Source organism: Pinus tabuliformis, chromosome 6 (assembly GCF_031772625.1).
Source record: "Pinus tabuliformis cultivar Carrire ecotype Pingquan chromosome 6, CPIR1, whole genome shotgun sequence".
In the NCBI taxonomy this organism is placed as follows: Eukaryota; Viridiplantae; Streptophyta; class Pinopsida; order Pinales; family Pinaceae; genus Pinus; species Pinus tabuliformis.
The window spans coordinates 1,230,985,612-1,231,007,618 of NC_142292.1; the positions used below are offsets into that span (position 1 = coordinate 1,230,985,612).

General features: G+C 39.8%; 1 protein-coding gene across 3 annotated transcripts in view; it reads left to right on the top strand.

The window, feature by feature from the left end:
- LOC149263138 (MADS-box protein JOINTLESS-like) overlaps positions 1–22,007 on the top strand; it is a 459,590-nt gene that overhangs the window by 401,527 nt on the left and 36,056 nt on the right. The gene's annotated exons all lie outside the window — the stretch shown is intronic.

The following is a 22,007-nucleotide window of genomic DNA, read 5'->3' on the forward strand; positions in this document are numbered from 1 at the left end:
TAGGAATTTCACTCCCTACCACCCATAGGAAAATGGATAACTTGAGGTAACCAATAGGGAGTTTGAAAACACAAACACAAAGACAATTAGTTCAATTAAGAAATATTGGGCCAACAAATTGACTAAAGAAACTTAAGAATAGAGAATAACTGAGAAAACCAGCATAGATTTTATTCCCTCTGATTTCTGTTGAGCAGTCATTGTCATTTATGTCAAATATAATTCATTGATGTAAAATGTCAAGTTCAAGAGGAACCTGGTATGGCAGGTGTGTTATCATTGATGTGTACACTGTGTTGCTACCTAGTTTGAGATCATGGATGAAGGTAATTGTTATAACCCCAGAAACTCTCCTAGGTTGTATATCAGAGATGCTCGGGAACATTACAAACTCAACAAAAATGTTGGAAAATGGTGGATGAATGAAAGAAATGCTGCATATTCAAGCCAGATAACCACTTCTGCTATGCTTAACCCCAGACATGGGTGAACATCCCCGGACTACAAGGCTTTAGACCACCAATTACTCACAGTTTAAGGAAAATATGATAATGGAGAATATTGATCACACCAGCAGATGCACAGGACCTTGTGATGGCCACCTGAAACCAGTTAAAAGGTCTGTAAATCTGTTTCCTAATACACAGATAGGATGACAACTCTCTGGCATTAAAACAACAGAAACCTACATACAAATCCAATGATACAGCTAAATTATAACATAGAGGTGGGATGGCATCCCCTCTAATGCTAAACATCAACAACACATGAATAAATGCATAACAGGCATGGCCTGGAACAAAGAAGAAGAAGTGGAAAGTGAGCAATTAACAACAAAAGAAGCTTGTATTAGCTAAAAATGAAGACCAGCAGCTACAGGTGTCATAGTAGTTACAGTCTCCAAAAGTGGAAGTTTACACCAAAATAACATTCATCAACCCCATTACATCTTGTTTTTGGGTATATATGGAGTTTTTTTACAAAATAGCTCTACTGACCTATACGTGGAGGGGTCATAACTGACCACCAACCACATTTACTATCAGATATGGTATTTGATACAATTTGATTGTTTTAATGGACAAAATGACCTTTCTGTTGCTCTGTTGTACTTTATGAATAGGTGAAATGTCGTGTTTATCTACTCAAGGCTGTCCTTCTCATCCTTGGCCATGCTGCTCTTTAAATGTAGTTGCTGAGAACTTAATGTGCAGATTGCTGAATCATGTCCTCCTTCCTTCTTCGTGTACACAGGACAGGCTCAAAACACGGAAAATGCATTGAAAATGGATGATGGACTGGGCATGAATATTAACCGTTGGATGACAAAATGGATGGCGGAGATCGGAGTATGCGGACTATCGGGAGAAAGCGTAAATAGATGAACGATGGCTGTTGGATCACGATGGGAATGATCCAATTGCTGATGGGAGTGGAAGATGCGCGGGAGATAGCGCGCAGGAGGAGGGTATGGGAGGCGTGTGCACGGGAAGAACGAGGACTGTCTGATCATGGGTGGGGATGATCAGACGGCTATCAGAAGCGGAAGCAGCGCGACGGTTAACGAGCGGGGGGTCGGCGGTTTCCCGGGCGGGCGGTATTACCCACACCGCTTTCGGCGTCGGGCGGTTTCCGTATGCGGAGGAGCGATCAAATAATAAAGTGCCGTGTGGCAGATGGGACGGTGGGGAAACCACTTTCCCCGCGGGCTATCACGTGCATAGGTTCGCGGGGCGGGAGTTCTGAACGTCGTCAGATCACAAGGTGGAAGATTGGATGGCTCAGGTTTAACGCAAACATTTTGGGGTTGATGTGATAGGTGAGGGCCCCAACAGGTTATGCGATTGGCGAAGGCACATAGTGATATGTTTTAAAGCCTTAATTCCTGGGGCTAAACAAAAAATGAGTTTATTCGGGGTTTAAACAAAAAAGCCAGGGAGCCGGGAAAAAGGGTTTCGGCGGGGTTTTGTAGTGTTTAAACAAAGAATGTGCGGGCATTGGGGAAAAGGGTTTAGAGGAGAGTAAAGAGGATTTAAGGGGAAAGAGGAAACGAAAGTGTGGGAGTTATAAGGAGAAAAGGGCAAATGAAGGAGAAAACATGAAAACTACTGCAAGCCTTATACAACCAAACCAGCACTGCTCAACACCTATTTTGATCCATCAAGTATCAAAGAACATAGCAAAGCTAACACTGGCTCCTTCTGGGGATGAGATCCTCCCTATGAGATCTCAAGAACCTACAGACCATTGCCTTTCCAGCTGCAAACAAATTAGCTAAAATTCCTAGTGTTCCATTGGGCATGGAGTCTACTTTATCTATACTAAAACTGATAAAAACACAATATTTACAACTTTTAATGCCAAAGACCTTAAATCACATAAACTTTCAAAAACCGCCCATTAATTGGGCCATCAAAAACTGCCTCTCCTCCCATACTTTTCAATATGAAGGTGTTGTTCCCCTAAATATGTGAAATAATGGAAGGGCCTATCCAAAAAGCATCAAATTTCCCATGGTTGCCTATATTTTCCTTTAATGCATCCCACTTCAAAACCAAGTCTCCAATCTGAAAATTATTTGTTTTTGCCTTCTTGTCAAAGGCTTCCTTGATCCTTTTCTGATGTGCTGCAGCCTTTTCAACCAGTTGTTCCCTAATCTGATGTATTTCTGCTATATCAGTGATCCTCTTTGCCATGTATTCTTCCTCATCCTACTCTTCTTGAAGGAATTTTGCCACAGGGAGAGTTAGCTGAATTGGAAATACAACCTCAGTGCCATATACTATCTTGAAAGGAGAATTGTCTGTGGATTTTTTAATGGTCATCCTGTCAGCCCACAGTGCATACTTGAGCTTTGAATCCCAATTATTTTTATTGTCCTCTAATAGTTTTTTAATTAGCCTGATCAAACTTTTATTAGAGGATTTTGCCAGACCATTCCCTTGAGGATAGTATGGGGTGGAATGAACAAGTTTAATACCCATTGAATCACACATTTCCACCAATTCTTTTGCCCTGAAGGCTACTGCATTATCTGTTATTAATTTATGTGGACAACCAAATCTGTTGAAGATATTCTCTGTCAAAAACTTCATGACCACATTGTGGTCAGCCTTCCTGGTAGGGATTGCTGAAAGGGAATAAAAGACACAGACACTTGGATTTGGAGTGGGAAAAGGGCGAATGTTCTTTAGTTGATCTAGAAATAAAGGAAAAAACAAGAATTATATCAATTTAGCAGAGAAATAATAGAGCGTGTGTGTTCATTGAGATGATTTTTGCGAGGGTTCTTGAAAAGGAGAGCAGAGCGGGAATTGAGGAAATTCATGGGCAAGGAGAGAGAAAGCCACTGGAGGGGCATGTTATCATGTGGTATCAAATCTCTGCAAATCGGAGCAGAAAAATAGAGAAGAGAAACAAATTGACGAAGATTGTTGTAACAAGATGATCTTGGTGGAGGTTTTGTGGACATCAGAACGAGCCAACAAATATTGCAACAAGTGAAGAGGTGAAAACATTGGATGAAAGAGGTAATGATTGCAGTATTTATTTGAATGATAACTAATATTTTGGTAATTTTTTAAAACATAGGGTGAGAAATAAAGGTAGAAATGTAGAGATAAAGGATACCATAGCAGAATTTATTCAAAAAGGGGTAGAAGATATCAGAAATAAGAGAAACTCTGATAGAGGATTGCATAAATCTAGGGAGAATTCCAGCCAATTATATAGATGGAAATAGATAGAAGAATACCGTGGAGAGGTAGATTTGGAAGAACTGAGATATTGAAATCTCAAAGGAGGAGAATCAAACATGTATAGTTGGTTTTATGTTTTATGTTTTATGTTTTTCCAAGGAATTTGTGTGCTAGTAGCAGCATATACAGCGAGATATGTTATACAAATTTTTTCTCACAAAAAGGATATGATCTAGGTTGAGGGGAGAATCAGCTGTGTTCTTAAATATTGTGGTAGAAAAAAAACCTTACAACATAGATGTTGAATGAAGAAAGGGGAATTTTAGTTGAGATTGGAAGGAAGAGGGGGACAAGGGAATTCCTCAAGGAGAAGAGAACAAGATAATTTCTCAGGAGGTGAGCATATGAGAAAAAACTAGAGAGGAGTAAGGAGTGCTCAAGAGGTTGCAGAGGAGGGAACCAAGAAGGACACCAATAACCAAGAGGAGGTTAGTTGTTTGGGTAACAAGTGAGGGGAGGCTTATTACTAGGATAGGTTGTAGCTCAAGATGAACATGGAGGAGCACATGCAGAGAAGAAAGAAGGTGACCATTGCTGGTCATGACGAAGGGTCAAGAAAAAGCCACAACAAAGAGGCGAAGGATGCTAAGAGAAATGGCGTAAGGAAACTAAGTCAGAAATAATTTGAAAAGGATATGGATGAGTTGAAGGCACATCGTGATGTGCTAATGCACCTACTACAAGCAAGGACAGAAAGCCAAAGACAAAACCTGATGGGGAGGTTCAAGTTATTTGTTAAACAAAAGTAATTTAAGAATAAATTTCCAAAAGATAGAGCTATAGGGGAAAGAGGGGTAAGAACTTTGATAAAAGCATGGATGGAAGAAGAAGAGCTCAAAGCAACTGAGCCTATGGAAGGAGCAGTTCATTACTGCAAATAGGAAGGAATGCCTCTTCATGAAGACAAGGAGAGAAGACTGATGGAAAGTCTTATGAACCATGATAAGATCCCAAAATAGCAAGAGCTGTTGTTGAAAGAGAAAGAGGCTAAAACCCCTTGTTTTTATAAAACTACCAATTTATGTGTGGTTGTAAGTTTTGTAAGCAAGGAAGATGAGCATCCATTAAAATCTCTTACAGATTGGAGGCATGGATAGATAGTTCAAAGGGGTAACAGGAAGATAAAATTGCTTCAAGAAGCCCATAGAAATGGTTAGATACTGAAATGGAGGAACATAGTTAAGTGGCCTCTATTGCAAATGAGGTTGAAGCATGACATGAATGCTTCGTTAGTGAAAGAAGAACTCAGGTTTGTAGATTATGAAGGAAAGGAAGTTCATATTTGTGACCTAGATCACGTACAAGTCCAAGGAGAGGATGATGTGGATGTTGAAATGATGATGTGCTTAATCTAGCACAAGGAAATAATGTCAGCAACATCAGATGAGGAGCAAGAAATAAATATATTTCTAGATAATTGTTTGCATGAGTTTCAATTTGCAAGTATAGAGTGATATTGAGTTGAACAGGTGTGAACAATTATGGAAGAAGTTGAAACTACATAAAAATTGAGTTCACAGGGGTTTCATTGGGGGAGAAATAGGGCTCCACATGCGTTCATATTGGGGGATATATATTGAGGAAAAAATGACATAATATATTGAGCATATAATAAGGGTTAAAGGCTTTTTATATTGACAGATATAAAAAATGGAGCTCAAAGTTAATGAAAAAATATAAATGGGTTTAAAAAATGTTAATGAAAAAATGGAGACCTATAATATCTACTGAAAGTAGGAGTTTTTTAAATTGGGTAAGTGTATTGGGTTAAATAATGTGGTTTTTAGAGGTATTTTCCAATATGTACTCAAATTAAGGGTATTGTTTAGTATGCCACAAACGCATGTGCTAGGTCCAAATTTCATTGAGTGAAGCCCCTCGTGGTTGAGTTATGCTAACAAGAAACAACAAGAGAAAGTTGATTTGGAAGGTGGACAACCCTAAGGAACTGTAGCAGAGGAAGGAGATGCAGACTTATCTCATGAAGATAGTGTGGATGAAGACCATGAAGAAGCTTAGGCTAAAACGCTTCAAGTGTATGAGAGGAAGAGTGACCTAAAATGTATAATTTACTAGTTATATATATTCTCTTATTGTGTGTTTCTTGGATCATTTTTGAAAATATTTTGTCATGAGTTGAATACCAATGGAAATTAGGAAAAGGGGAGAAACCGCATGTTTGGTAGATTTGTTGATTGGTTCAATATGAAGATGATGGAGGGAGAGCTGGTGAGAAACCCTCAATACATTGCAATTAATTTAGTCAAAAGGAGGTCAAAATAGCCCAAGGACAAGAAGACAACCTAGAGTTTGACAAAGAGGAGACACCATTGTCTCATGTAGTGAACTGATCCAGATTTAAATAGGAATGCCACAAATTACAGAGATAACCATAAACACAAAGATTCAGTGGAAATAATACTTCATTTCATTAATGTAAAACACTGAAATATGCTTACAAACAGAAATGGAAATAAACGAGCTAGGGCGATGGTAGCTTACCTCTGAGAAGAGATGTGGCGGCTACATGCATGTGAACTATGTTACAATGAGGCTCAAAGGACTATTTATTGTTGAGAAATAATGGAAAACCCTAAACATCCAAAAACCAAACCCTAGAAGATGAATGCCAAACTGTGGGCCCCGTTTGGGTAAATTGGTACATCAACTTCCCAAGGTCATAACTTTGGCATATGTGCTCCATTTCACGTGCACAATATCTCGTTAGAAAGATCTATATGAGAACTATAACTATGGGAAGAGAAACATTGGACCACTGACCCATGTTGCTCCCATTTTTCCCAAAAAACAGCGTTTAGGGCCTCAAATGGCTCCGGCAATTCAGGACCCGAAAAACTACTAAAAATAGTAAATTGTGCTACAATTAAGGAAACTGAAAAGATGAAAGGAACAATGGTGGGGGTCCAAGTGGACTTGGCGGGTGGCCACCAATATCCACCTAGATCATTCCTCCCCCATAGGAAGCAATGGTCCCCATTGCGTTGAGTTCCTCCATGAGATGAGGAAACTTCTGCTGAACTTGGTCCCTGGTGAAGGAGTTGGCCTGCTTTGACAACTCAATACAGTTGGATATTGTGTTGGCAACTGTACTTGATCTATGTGTCCATGATCCGATCAGTTGTAGTTTATTCCATGCAATCTGGATTTAACTCTGTGGGTGTGAGCTGTTCTCAATGTCAAATGTGTCTAGTAATGGTGGAAAGTATGGCCAAAGGCGGTCCACATTGAACAGTAGGTGCAGGCAAAGGAATGGGGGAATGTTGAGCTCAAATGCATTGTCTCCCATAGCCTTGGTAATGGTGTAAGGACCATATCGGAGTGGTTTAAGTTTCCGATAGCCTCCGGTGAGGTGTTCCTTTTACAAATGCAACTAGACTTTGTCACCCACCTGAAACTTGTGTGGCACCCGATGTTGATCATGTCACTGCTTGTACTTGGCATTTGATTTCTCCATAAAGTCATGGACTTGTTGGAGAATATGTTGGATGTGCTCAATGAAGCTCTTTGCCTTATCTATTTCAGACTGGACATGAACTGAATCTGCGTGAGTAGCTGCAAATGGCATGGCCACATCAGTGGGACATAGTGGCTAGAATCCCAAACCCACCTGAAAAGGGTTGTGGCCAGTCGAGCTGTGGAAAGCCCAGTTGTAGTTGTGCTTAACATAGGGGAGGCTCTCGTCCCATGTGTGTGGATGCTTTGAGTTGTACATGTGCAGAATGTGTACGATCATCCTATTGACAACCTTTGTCTGGCCATCAGTTTGAGGATGGGAGGTTGTGGACTTAGTGAGTTTGGTGTCCAACATTGACCAGAGACTAGACCAAAATGTACCGAGGAACCTGTTGTCCCGATCTGATCTGAGATGATAGAATGTGGGATCCCAAAGTGTACCCACACTCATTCAAAGAAGAGTTTAGCAGTGGCTTCTGCTGTGATATTCTTCTTGCAGGCCGCCATAATGGCCATCTTCAAGAACTTGTCGATGACCACAAAAACACAGTCGTTCCCATGCTTAGTGGAAGGAAGGCCTGACAGTTAATCCATGGAGATGGATTACCAAGGTCAACTAGGGGTAGGCAGCAGGGTGCAGAGACCTTGCTTCTTGATGGTCGGTTTGGCAATGGCGTAGGCAGTGAATGCTCTGATGTACTTCCCGACATCCTGTCAAAGATTCGGCCAATAGAAATACTTTTTCAGTACTGCCATCGTTTTCTCGACCCTGAAATGCCCAGCAGCCCGACTGTAGTGTGCTTCCCAAATCATCTTGTCACACTCACTTGAAGGAACATAAAGGTGACCCAGTTGGCATAACAGGGCATCCTGGAGGTGAAAATATGGAACATGTTGACCCTCCAAGAGTGTCTGGTTTGTGTGGCCGAATTCTGGGTCGCTTTTTTTAGAGAAGTTGCCAATCAGAAGTCTCATGCCCACAAGAGTTGAGCATGGTGGTTAACGCCATGATCGGTGGTCGACTGAGGCAATATGCAACATTATTGGTGCTACCATTCTTATACTTGATATTCAAATGGAACTGTTGCAGGTATGTGGACCACTTCTGATGGCAATCATTTTGCAATTTCCCTTGGGTCTGTATGAACTGCAAGGGTTGGTGGTCTGTGTGGATGACCGTTTCCTTCCCCAAAATGTAATGCTTCCATTGTCGGTAGGCTTGCATAATGGAATACATATCTTTGTCATAAGTGGGATACTTTCAGACAGTGTCTGAAAGTGTCTCACTGTGATATGCCACTCGATGCCCATGATGAGTAAGCACTGCCCCAATAGCATAGTTAGAGGCATCTGTCTCGACCTCAAATGGTTGTTGCAAGTCTGGTAATGCGAGCACTAGTGCCGAGCAAAGGTGATCTTTCAACTCTGTGAATGCCTTCTGTTGAGATTCAGATCAAAAGAATTTTTTTTTTCGGTCCTCCCTTGGTGACTTGACTCAAGGGCCAAGTGATATAATAAAATCCCAACACGAACCTGTGGTAGAAGTTGGCAAGACCTAAAAAGCTGCAGAGCTCTATCAGAGTGGTTGGAGATGGCCAATCCTAAATGACTTGGATCTTAGCTGGATCCACATGCACCCCCTTTTCATCAATAACGTATCCCAGACACTGAACCTGGGTCATGCCAAAAGTGCATTTCTACAAACTGGCACATAACTTGTGTTGCCGCAGTGTTTGGAGAACCTGTCGAATGTGGTGGAGGTGCTCTTCCCAACTCTGGCTGAAGATCAGGATGTCATCCAAGTATACCACTACAAATGAATTGGTGAATGGCTACAAGATGTCATCCATTAGCCTCATGAAAGTTGCAGGAGCATTCGTCAATCTGAAAGGCATAACCAACCATTCCAAAAGGCCCTGCTTGGCTTTGAAGGCAGTCTTCCACGCATCGGAGGGTTCGATTGGTACCTGGTGATATCCTGACTTCAAATCGATATTGCTGAAATATTTCCCCCCTTCAGTTGGTCCAGGAGGTCATCAATCCATGGGATCAGGTACTTATTATGGACAGTGATCTTGTTCAGTGCCCGATAGTCAATATTGAGTCTCCAAGTCCCATCCTTCCTCTGTACCAACACATTTGGGCTCCCACAAGGTGATGAAGTCGGACGAGCATGACTTTTCTACAGCAGCTCCTGAATCTGCCTCTTGATTTCATTGTTCTCCAGAATCGAGTGTCGATAAATTGTTCCATTGGGCAGCGATGCACTTGGGGTCAGATTGATGGAGTGCTTGACCTGATAGTGCATAGGAACCCCTGCGGGGGAGGTGAAGATGTCCTCGTACTCCTCCACGACCTTGTCCATATGTAGTTGTCGTGCGGAGGGGCCTTGTCTGGAGGTCGTGGCCACTGTCTTCTTCTTTCCTTGACGACGTATCATCCGGAAAACAATTTCCTAGTTTTGAAAATGAGCTTATTGCATTGTTTTGCAGTAACCAAAGAGATGGTGGTATGCAGTGCTACCTCTAGTATCTTTTACAACTTATTTCCCAAAGTAACAATAACAACACAGGGTCCTGATTCATACACAACATGTCGCTTCCACAAGTATGTTTATCCTAATAATACATCACAAACTTCAAGGGGAGAAATGTCACACAATACCTCATCCGTGAAGGGCTTGATGTTGTATGCAAGGCAACACTGATGGCTCACGCGAAGATCCTATCCTTGGTGAAGCCACCCAAAAATATTTTGCCCCCTTCAGTTGGTCCAGGAGGTCATCAATCAGTGGGATCGAGTACCTATTACAGACAGTGATCTTGTTCAACACTTGATAGTCAATACAAGGTCTCCAAGTCCCATCCTTCTTCTATACCAACACGATCGGGCTCCCATAGGGTGATGAACTTGGATGGATGTGACCTTTCTACAGTAGCTCCTAAATCTGCCTCTTGATTTCATCATTCTCCAGAATGGAGCACCGATAGATTGGTCCATTAGGCAACGGTGCACCTAAGGTCAGAGCGATGGAGTGCTTGACCTAGCAATGTAGAGGAACCCCTGCGAGGGAGGTGAAGATGTCCTCTTACTCCTCCACGACCTTGTCCATATGTAGTTGTCGTGCGGAGGGGCCCTATCTAGAGGTCATGGCCATTGTCTTCTTCTTTCCTTGAGGGCGTATCATCAGGAAAACAAATTTCTTGGTTTTGGAAATGAGCTTACTGCATTGTTTTGCAGTAACCAAAGAGATGGCAGTAGGTGGTTCTACCTCCGGTATCATGTACAACTTATTTCCCAAAGTAATAGTAACAGCAAGGGACCTTGATTCATACATAGCATGTCACTTCCACAAGTATGGTTGGCGTAATAATACATCACAAACTTCAAGGGGAGTAATGTGACACAATACCTCATCTGTGAAGGGCTTGATGTTGTATGGAAGGCGACACTGTTGGCTCACGCGAAGATCCCATCCTTGGTGAAGCCACCCGATGGAGTACAGTTGTGGATGTGCTATGGTCGGTAAGCCCAGCCACTTCACGACCTCTACCGAAATGAGGTTATTTTAGCTCCCGCTGTCGACAATGAACTGTAGCGGGGAGTCCTTTACTCACATCTAGGAGTGGAAGCTATACTTCTTCTCCTCTGGATCTTTAGGTTCCTCCTTCTGGATCTTCATTGTGGCAATGGTGGCATTGGGATCTGCATCGATAATCTGCTTCCCTTTGTCATTCCCCTTGTCAAGTTCTAACTCAGAGTTGGAACATGCATCTGATTCTGAAACCTTTAGCTCAACCACCAGTGACTGCTTGGCCCGACACTCACTTGTGATGTGAGTGGAGCTCTTATGGAACTCACACCACTTTCACGTGTCCTTTTTCAGCTTTGCGGCATTGTTCTTTGCTTGCAGCTTTGGCAGGTTGTCTTGGGCTACCCCGCCTTGTCTTTGTCCTTTGTTCTACGATTTGGGAGCACCTTTCCCTGTTTAAACTTTTGCTCGACCTTGACGGCACATCGATATGCCGTGCCGAGCGAGGAGATATTCAGGAATTATATTTCTTCCTAGATGTACTTGTGCAGGCAACCGTGGTATTTGAGTACCAAATGTTGCTCTGAATCCTTGATACCCAACTTTGTGCCAAGGATATGGAAAATATTGGTAAACTCTTGGCACGACTTGGTCCCTTCCCTGTTGCAGCGTGGTCCACTTTATGTATTGATCCTCATAGCTTCCAACAGGGTAGTACTGCTCCTTGATGGCATCCTGAAATGAATTCCAAGTGGGTGTGGCTGAAAATAGTGAGCCTGTACTTTCATCCTTCTTCTCGCAATAGGTTTCCCACTAGTCCTTGATGTGGGGGGCTGCTTTGAGAAGAGCGAAAATAATCTTTTCCCGAGTGCAAAAATCATGAACAAAAAAATAACCCTCTAGCAGATTTAACCATTTATCGATGGCATCTGCATCTATCTAACCCTCGAATATGGGGATTTCAAAATTAACTTGTACCTTAAATGGTGTGGCATTTCCAGAGTAGTTGTTGGAAGCCGATGCGTCGCCCCTAGGTAGCCCCTGAAGGATCTAGGAAAAGTTGTCCATCATCGCATTCCTTTGTCACTCGAGGGCTTCTTCGAGCAAGATTTTAATAGGATCTCCCCCCTCGTCTTTCTTTTCATCCACCATTGGAGGCCATCGGGATTTGCAAGGTTGGTCTTGCAAAGGTTCGAACAGTTGAAGCCCTAACTCCTTATATCCCGACCTCGTTGGGGACATGCAAAGAAAAACTGAGAAAAAGAAGACTGCTCTGATACCATTGATCCGGATTTAAACAGGAACACTACAAATTACATAGATAACCATAATCACAGAGATTCAGCAGAAATAATACTTCATTTCATTAATGTAAAACATAGAAAGTTTACAAAAAGAAATGGAAATAAACCAACTAGGGCGATGGTAGCTTATCTATGAGAAGAGATGTGGTGGCTACATGCCTATGAACTTTGTTACAATGAGGCTTGAAGGCCTATTTATTGTTTAGAAATAATGGAAAACCCTAAACATCCAAACACCTAACCCTAGAAGATGAAACGCCAAACTGTGGGCCTCATTTGGGTAAATTGGTACATCAACTTCCCATGGTCATAATTTTGGCATACGATATTCGTTTGATGCAAAAAATATCTCGTTAGAAAGATCTATCTGAGAACTACAACTTTGGGAAGAGAAACATCGGACCATGCACCCATGTTGCTCCTAGTTTTCCCAAAAAACATTGTTTAGGGCCTCAAAACGGCTCCGGAAGTTCAGGACCCGAAAAACTGCTAAAAATAGTAAATTGTGCTATAATTAAGGAATCTGAAAAGGTGAAAGAAACAATGGTGGGGGTCCAAGTGGATTTGGAGGGTGGCCACCAATATCCACCTAGATCATGAATGAGAGAAAAAGGCTAGATTATGAAGCCAATTATAAAATAGGGTACATAGAAGTACCTCAACGAGGATCATGTTGAGACATAGATGAAAAGGATTATGCAAAGCAAGTCATGATATTGTGGAGCAATGGAAAGAGTGTCACCCAAGAATTTGCAGGAGATAGAGAAGCAGTTCAAAAAGAAACTCAATTCCCTGATGAGATAAAGACCCATATATTGTCAGTAGAAAGTCAGAAGAGAGAAAATGTTTTCAGTAACATGTTTATTGTATGTGAAGGTATGATCAAAGTTCAAAATTCTATGAATATCAGTAGGTATCCTTTTATAATGCCAACAAAGAATTTGACATGGTAACCATGTATTGTGGAGATGAATGTAGAAAAGTGGGAGAAGAATTTTGCAATCCTTGTACAGAACATCGTTGAGGACTGCAGAGAATGTGAGACTGTAGTATGCAGATTAATTTTGATATCAAAATTCAAAATTTAACATGCCCTTCATAAAATAAAGAAGCAAATGATTTTGTTCCAAGAAGAAGAGAACTCAAATAAATAAGATTGTGGGAAGAATTCATTGAAATAAGTTGAGGTGCTTAAAGCCTTAAAATATTTGTGTGGAAAGGAGACTATTGAAGGCATAATCAAGGATTCAAAGGAAGGACAACAAATGTTGTCAAAGGAAGAAAGCGAGGAGGAGCATGGGACAAGTTTGTCTCATGAAAATTCATTTCAATTGAAAACAAAGAGTATGGGACAATATTTTTCCATGATGTATTTTGTTGAAGATAACAATGGGTAAGAGATTTACTGCAATAAGGATATTCTATATTTATTCTTCATAGAGGAAATATGGAAATGTTTGGCATACTTCAATAATGAAGAGTGTAATGTGGCGGAGATTTCAATTATTATAACCTTGGTAATTGTTCACGAGGATTACTAGTAGCAATAATTTAAACCAACAAAGGAGAAGCAAAATGTACCAACAAGAAGGAAGATTGGGCATGGAGGTTGAGGAAATAATGATGTTGATAACAAGAGTAACTGAGGTAAGGTATAATGGAAAGGGAAGAGTGATCAGTTTCAGCACTTGGCTGACTAGAAAAGGCTACATCAGCATGGCAAAGTTGAAGCAACTACAAAGTAGAATATGGGATCGAGAAAGGAAGAGGACAACCAACATCAAGATGATTGTGCAAGGTTTCCTTAGCAAAGCACAATGGCACATCACAGAATCAAGTGTGGGATATTGGCAGACTGAAGTGAGAACTAAAGCAACAACATGACCAGATATGTGAGCAACAACAATTCTTTTTTAACGAGGTTTCAACTAGTAGGTCAAACTTTTTTCCCCCGGGAGTCTGATGCAGGAGCATCACCCTAGGCAAATTATTTTGTTTAAGGCCCAAATGAAGTTGTGTAGATTCTAGAATAAGATATTTATTTTGTCAAATTATAGTAGGAATTTGGGTTGCTAGCATAGCCATTGTGGCTCATTGTAATAATTCCAGTTAGTGGGTTGAATTGTTAGGTTGTTTTAGTGGTTGGCCAAGGGCCTTTGACAATGTAACATGTGTAGAGCTAGGAATCTAGTAGTTTTTAGTATCCTGGATAGATGTTCAAATTCTCTTTGATTGTATAGATATTTTCAGAGCAATGTTCTTGTACATAAGAGAAGAGGTCAGAGTTAAAGAGAGGGAGAAAGAAAAAAATAGGAACAAAAAGGGAGGGCAAGCAGAAAGGAACCTTTGGGAAATGAATCACTGTAATCTTTTGTAAATACTTTTATTCAAAGCTAAAATATTTATTTAAGTGTGTTCAATTGTGTTTTGATCCCTACTTTATCATATCATACTAATTTTGATTAATGTTTAATTAACATGAAAATATTGACTTATAATTATTAAGTAATATTGGTATATACTTACACTTGTGAAACTGTAATTTTATTTTAGTGGTATGACTTTTATTATTATTATTATTATTATCAATTCCAAATGTATCTCCTCAAATTTACTTTTGGATAGGAGATGGTCTCCTCCAATTTATTTCTAAATTAAATATCCATATCACAATGTGTCTTCTCAAATCTACTTTTGAAAAGATATGGTCATCTCCAATTTATTTCCAAATTAAATATCCATATCCCAAGGTGTTTTCTCAAATCTACTTTTGAAAAGATATGGTCTTCTCCAATTTATTTCTAAATTGAATATCCATATCTCAAGGTGTCTTCTCAAATCTATTTTTCTTTTTTGCAAGCTTGGTAGGACTCTCTAATTTTCGAGTTTTACATGCCCATTTTTCACCCCGCTATGGGGTGAGGTGTTATAAAAATATTTGGGCACTACAACCCCAATCACATACGTCCATAAACCAAGGGCTTCTAAACCCCTAAAAGTGTTGTTTCATACCCTAAAGGAACAAGGTCAGCTAATTACATCATCTCCCAGAAGTTCTCCATGAAAAACTGCTCAGAACTGGTCAAAACAGGACCATACAGACTACTCCATGCATAGGGTGCGATGCATCTCACCTATTACACATGGGGGGTGCGATGCATACTGGAAAGCCCTTTTGTATGGTGCGATGAGCGAGAGCAAAAAAATGGCAGAAGCAGTGTGCTAGGTGGAAACCCAGAGAATCTTCCAGAAACTACTCATATGACACTTGCCTCTCTGAATTTACCCAGGGACGAGTAAGAGATTTGAAATCTCCAAGTGGAGCCAAGAACTATCAGTGAAATGACACTAATCAAAATCCCTGAAGCTAACTCACTCTCTTGAAAACATCTATATATGGATCCCTCATCCAAGAGATCAAAAGGCTGGAATTTTGTAATTTGCAAGGAAGTGTTGTTGTTTTCTCTTTGAAGACATTGTTGGGTGATCTTGCTTTGTATGAGGTGAAGAGGGCTTTCATGCTAGGAGGATGATGCTGGATCAGACAGCATGGTTGTAATCCTCTCTTCTACTACTTCTATCAATAAATCTATATGAGTTTTTCTCCATATGCTTGTATATCTCTTAATCTTGTTTACGTATGCATTTATATGGTTAATGTACATCTGATCCTACATTATTTATGGCAATATATCTCTATGTTTTGATGGTATTTTAATGCCTTGGCTCTATAAGTGTTCTTTGAAGTGGGACAAGTGAGGAAGGAGTGGCGAAAGATCTATCAAAGGAGAGAGGAAACAAGCAAGGAGACTAGCGAAAGACTGAGGTTGGTGCTCTATGTTTCTCTCTCATCTATCTCTCATAAAGGAAAACACAAGTAATTTTAATCTGTTTGTTTCTAAGATAGCTACCCGTCTTAGTGGGACTAGTAGCTTTGAATAGACACTAGTTTTCTCGATAACAAAATGGTGACTTGGCTGGGGAGTGAATAGTTTGTTTGTTTCGTTACTGTTGTTTTCTTTATAAACCACGGATAGAGCCTGAAGTTAAGCCAGCTAGCCTTCGAACTGCTTTTGCTATGCAACTGCAAAGTAGATCAACGTTGCTTCAGTCAATCTCTAGGGTGGTTTATGGACTGAACATCTATCTTGCAAACATCCTAAGTGCCTTGGTGGTAGCTCAAATAACCTCATTAGATCAGCCCTTATACTTTGTGTTTACTGACAATCATTAGCTCAGCCTAAATCCCTGAACTTAGCTGCAAACTATGAGCAAAACCAAGCTCAGTCTCGTCCCTGGACCATCACACTGTCTCTTCATGGCAGTATAGATGCATCGCACCTCCCGTGTGTTGTAGGTGAGATGCATCCTTGTTTCCCTATGTTACAGGGGCGATGATCAGATGAGAATGTTTCTGCCTCCAGATTTTGGTTTTTTCTTCATTGTCTTCAGCTTTATTTAGTAGTTTTGCTATCTGTGATCAGTATATCTCTGTTGAAACCATCTTCCTTTGCATTATTCAGCCTCCATCGATAAAGAATTGTGAATGTTTTTTATGTATTTTTCGTCATTTACAGTTCTCTTGTGCAAACCTTAATCGAACTGTCGTCTTTTGATTTGAAAGTGTCACAAGTGTTTTTTTCAGTCAAGAAAAAGAGTATTACAAAGCATTCCTCTTTTAGACAGTCGATTACACTTTTTCCATTGTATTTGATTTGAATCATTAGTATTTCAAGTGTCAAAAGAAATTTTGGATTTGAAATCGCAAAGTGTCGTCTTAGCTTTACTTTCGTTTTTTTAAAAGAAAATTGTTAGTACTGTCACTTTGAAAGAAGATAGTTCAGATTTATACTTTGTTTTCTTTTTGTCATTTTCACATTAAGGAAACTGAAAAACAATACATGCATGTGCATTTGCATTAAGACTGCATGCTGAATTTGATTGAGGAAAAGTGCATCTAGTGTGTGCTCTCTGCTCTATATTGAAAGAATTTCATTTCTCTTTCCTTAGTAGCTAGAATTTTCATTGCAAAAAGAAAATAAACGATTGTTTATCATCTTAGATTGCATATTTAGGAATTGTATATCTACATCACGTGGTGAACCTTAAAGGAAAACTTATTAATAAAGATCAACTGTAAAATAAACCTTAATGAACATAAAAACACTTTGGAACCTAACACACAACATTTAGAAGTGTATGCTAGAGACATATTCCGGGATCATAAAGCCTAGTAACTATAGCTTTCATCGTAGGTTGGGTGGTTCCTCTTATTTGAGACGACAAGTGCCAGTACGGATTTGTGCTCCCAGGTATCGTTGAGTATATATTGGGAGACCATAATAGGCTACATCCTTTATCCTTAGGAAGCCATGTTTGCCGCCCTATCGATCACAATGCACTGAACATAGCATTCGGGAAGATTGACTGCCGTACCATAAAAGGTATTCTGCAGTTTTGCAATTAGTTTGGTAATCCCTCTGTCTATATTTCCAGAGTAGTCACTTTCGTTCTTTTTCAGACTTCTTAAAAGAAAAGGTCCATCTAAGCACTTATCACTTCAGGCTCATTAAAAATCGAAGGTGACTAGAGTCATCTTTAGCTTTTTCTCGACTCTTAAAAATTGAAAAAGCAAGTTGTGTCAAAGCGTCATAAAATTTATTTTAATCGGAATAACGTCACTATTCCCTCGTTAGTATTTAGGTTGACAAATGGAGTCTACCAATCAAGGATTTCCCCTTGGAGGAAATCCTAGTCCCTTCTCCTCTTGGGGGGGTGTTGGTGCTCCACACATGGCTACATTGTCCCTCCCAGGACTCACAATTGGCCTACCAGTATGGCTTTTCTCGACCTCTGTCATTCAAAACACCACGATTCCTCAGCAATCCAATCAGCAACCAGATGAAGTTGCTCCCCAACCTTCTACTTCGTTTGTTTCTCCCTCTCCTTCTTCCTCTTCGCTTGGTGAAGCTAGTAACGCCAAAAACCAAGTAACTGAGAAGAAGAAGAAAGGGAAGGAGAAGAAGAAGAAGAATCCAACGACGAAAGGGGGCAACTGTCCATCATCTGGTGAAAATCCACACACTTCATCTTCTAAACCTAAATCTCCATGTGTCATTTGCAAGGGAGACCACTATCATCGAGATTGTCCCTGTATCCCACGGATCCTGAGGGAATGGTCTCCCCGTTTGCACAATCTGGTGTCTTCAACCGTTGACGATCATGTTGAGAGCACACCGTCAACTAGTGAAAACGAAGTCAATGGACAAAAAGGAAGATCCAAATTTCCTTGTATATTGTGTGAAGGCGATCATGCCCTCCACCATTGTCCCTTCCTAGACGAAGCTAAAAGAGTCTTGGATGACCGTCCTGCGTCACCGCAGCGACTTCCTCCTGGATACAAGAAACTCTTGCCGAGTCCATCGCTAGTTGAAAATCTGACTGACACACCATTGTTGTCGGTCAAAGCACCTATCATTGAAGATAAACCCTCTGATTCCACACCAGACGAAAGTCAACAAGTCGAGATGGTAGTCGACCCAATCTTGTCTTCAGAGAGCCACCTTTATATGATACTGTCACCAAGGAGAATGAGAATGACACCATTCAAATTCTATTCATAAACACAGACTCCGATGAACATGGGGTAAATCTACCCATTCCTTTACCGCAGGAAGGAAGTTCGTTAGAGATATATTCGGTTGTTTATTCGGTCCCACCTCCGAGCAATCTAGTCGTTTCCTTCGATTGGAATCTACTAGGCAGACCCCGCCTACCATCTAATGTATCATTCTGAATCATAGTACAAGCTTACAAAATGATCATGGTTGGTCCTATTATAAATGAAGGGTCTTCTGTGAGTATCCTTTCCTCAACTGCTTGGAAAGAACTTGGTTCGCCATCGCTTATGCCTGAGATTCGAAATTTTATAGGCTTCAACAAAGGAACCAGTTGACCGTTAGGGATCCTTCCAAATTTGCCTATAACTTTGAGAAGGAAAACCGTTCATCTAAATGTGATGGTAGTCCAAGGACCTCTAGATTACAATCTACTCCTTGGGCGTGACTACATTTATAGCATGGGAGCTATCGTTTCTTCACTCTTTCGAGTGATGTGTTTTCCACATGAAGGCAGAGTGGTCTAGCTCATAGACCAGCTTTCGTTCCCTGGTTCAAACACAGTTATTAGTCAAATGCCATCCCAAACTAGTCTTTTTGCACAAGGAATGTCTCATCAATCTCTAGTCCGTCCACCTGATGATCGCAAGTGATTTGGTGATTGTGACTAAAACCCAGGAGGCATGCGCCCTGGTTTGCTTCGGCAGAAAAACCCCAAATATAAGATAGGTTTCCACGTAGGAATATGACTAGTCTAACAATCCTGTCTGTTTAGGATAACGGATCAGTCTGGAAAAGGATTCCTCCGTCAAAGGTTAGGTGATTGGAGCTAGAATCACCTTCATCCATTTCGATGGATAGATCCAAGGAATTGTTTTGTCTGCACATGTGGGTGAAACAATCTTCCTAATGCAAGAACTTCAGCATGGTAACCTAGAAACTTTATTTCGTTATACCTGGGGGCATGCAAACATTTTTGCATGCAAGTGAAAAGCGACCATTTAGTTTCTTAGTTTGTAGGCTTTCAACCCTTTAGACTCGTAGGTTTGTCATTCCTAGCTTGCATAACGAAAGGCTTAGGAGAAAAGTTTTGAATGGGGCAAGCTCCCTAAAAAATGAACCTATCAATGAGATATCCTTATTATATGACTGGAACGAGCAGTTTTATGCAAAGTTCAAGCTCGTTAAAAAATAAACCTCGCCATGAGTAGTTTTACGCGAAGTTCAAGCTCGTCAAAAAATAACCTAGCAATGTGCAAATGTTTCCATAGAGTTCAAGCTCATTAAAAAATGAGCCCCACCTCCGGTAAATAACCCTTTTGATCGCATGACTATTAGCCTTTGAACCTTGGTCGTGTTCTTACCATCACCTCCACTCTTTTTTAGCCGATCATATGCCTCCATTTGATTGTTTACCCTTTTGAGGAACAGCTGCGATGAGTGATTCTATTAGCCACGTTCCTTATACTGCCATGATTAAAATGTTCCAAGCCTTACCTGGAACCAGTTGCTATCCAAAACATCACTCGTTCCTCAAAAAAAGAGTCTCCTTTAAGCTCTTTTCATCTGACTCGTAAAATATGAAAATATTGCCAAGCAATTGGCCTCTCCAGCTCGTTAAAGCGATCGGAAGTGTTATCCCTCCTCTAGATTTTAATCTTTTGGGACTTGAGGGATTATTACACAAAAATATTGAGCGCTTGTCTTGTTCGGCTCACTAAAACTTTCGAAAAGTCATCCCTTTCGTATTATTTTACACTTTTTCAGACTTAAGGGATTACATTACGAAAAAGGACCACGGGAGTTGCCTTTCCATCCCTTTTAGACTCTCTAAAATTGAAAAGGACCGAGCATGGAAAATTTTAGGGGCGAATGTTCGCCCTTTGGGGTGAAATTAAGGGGTTTCAAATTTTTAGTGGGTGAATATTTTGTATCATAGTACATTTTTACAAATCACCTCAAATAGCCCACCTTATTTTAAGAGAGAGGGTAAAAAAGGTAAATTTATCCCTTGAAACTAGGAGTTACAACCTTCCATTCGCCCAAATTTTCAAGAATAGGTTTTATTTAAGTGAATCCTATGGGCCAAATACCATATTTATAAAAGAGGTATGGTAAATTAATAAAAATATAAATAAATGAGAGTTATGGTAAAGAAATAAAACATTTTTTATATTTACTCCATAAGTCACCTTATATACATGCAAGGGTGTAAACAAATAAAAATATAAGTAAAGTGGAGGTATGGTAAATAAATAAAACGTTTTTTTATAATTACTCAAAAGGTATGGTAAATAAATATAAATATAAATAAACTAGACCTATGGTAAATAAATAAAACCTCTTTTTATATTTAGTCCATAACCTTTGTTCTATTTATGAAGGCTCAAAAAAGAGGTTTTATTTAAGTGAATCCTATGGGCCAAATACCATATTTGTAAAAGAGGTATGGTAAATTAATAAAAATATAAATAAACGAGAGGTATGGTAAACAAATAAAACATTTTTTTATATTTACTTCTTAAGTCACCTTATATTTACGAACACTCAAAAAATGTGTTATATTTAGGTGAAACCTATGGGCAAAATACTATGGGACAAATACCATGGGCTAGATTATTATTATACCATGCATAAAAACATTATTAACCCTAATATTAGTATTAATAAAAATAAAAATGGCACATGGTATTGACCCATGGTATTCACCAAAATGGCACATGGTATTGACCCATGGTATTCACCTGGAATGTAGCCTATTTAAATGGGGGAATTAAACCAGCATATGTCCATCTTTACTCTAGATCTACTAACCCCCGAGAGGTATCAAATATCATGATATGCAAACTAGCATAGAGTGAAAAAATATTTGATCCCTCTCGGGGCTTAGTGGATCAAGAGTAAAAATGGATGTTGTAATTTAATGTATGTTAAACATTTTAGTTTGGTTAAAATAAAAAATAAAATAAAAATCAACTATTAATTTTATTAATTTTTATAAATTACTAATAGTAATTTTTAAGCTCTAGGTTTATGATAACTCATGGTAATACCATGGTATTCATGCGAGCATAGACTATTTAAAGGGGAAATTCTGTCATCTTAGATCCATCTTAATTCTGGGTCTACCAAGTGCTCAGAGGGATAAATAGATTTCATCCCCCTAAGAGTGGTAGATGTGGATTTAAGATGGATATAGGTTGGTTTTTATGATAATGAAGATATTAAATAGAATTAGGAAATTATATTGTAAAAACATCTTAAGGTGAATGGTTAAAGCATAGACATTGGACAAGTATATTTGTATACTTCTATTTTAAAC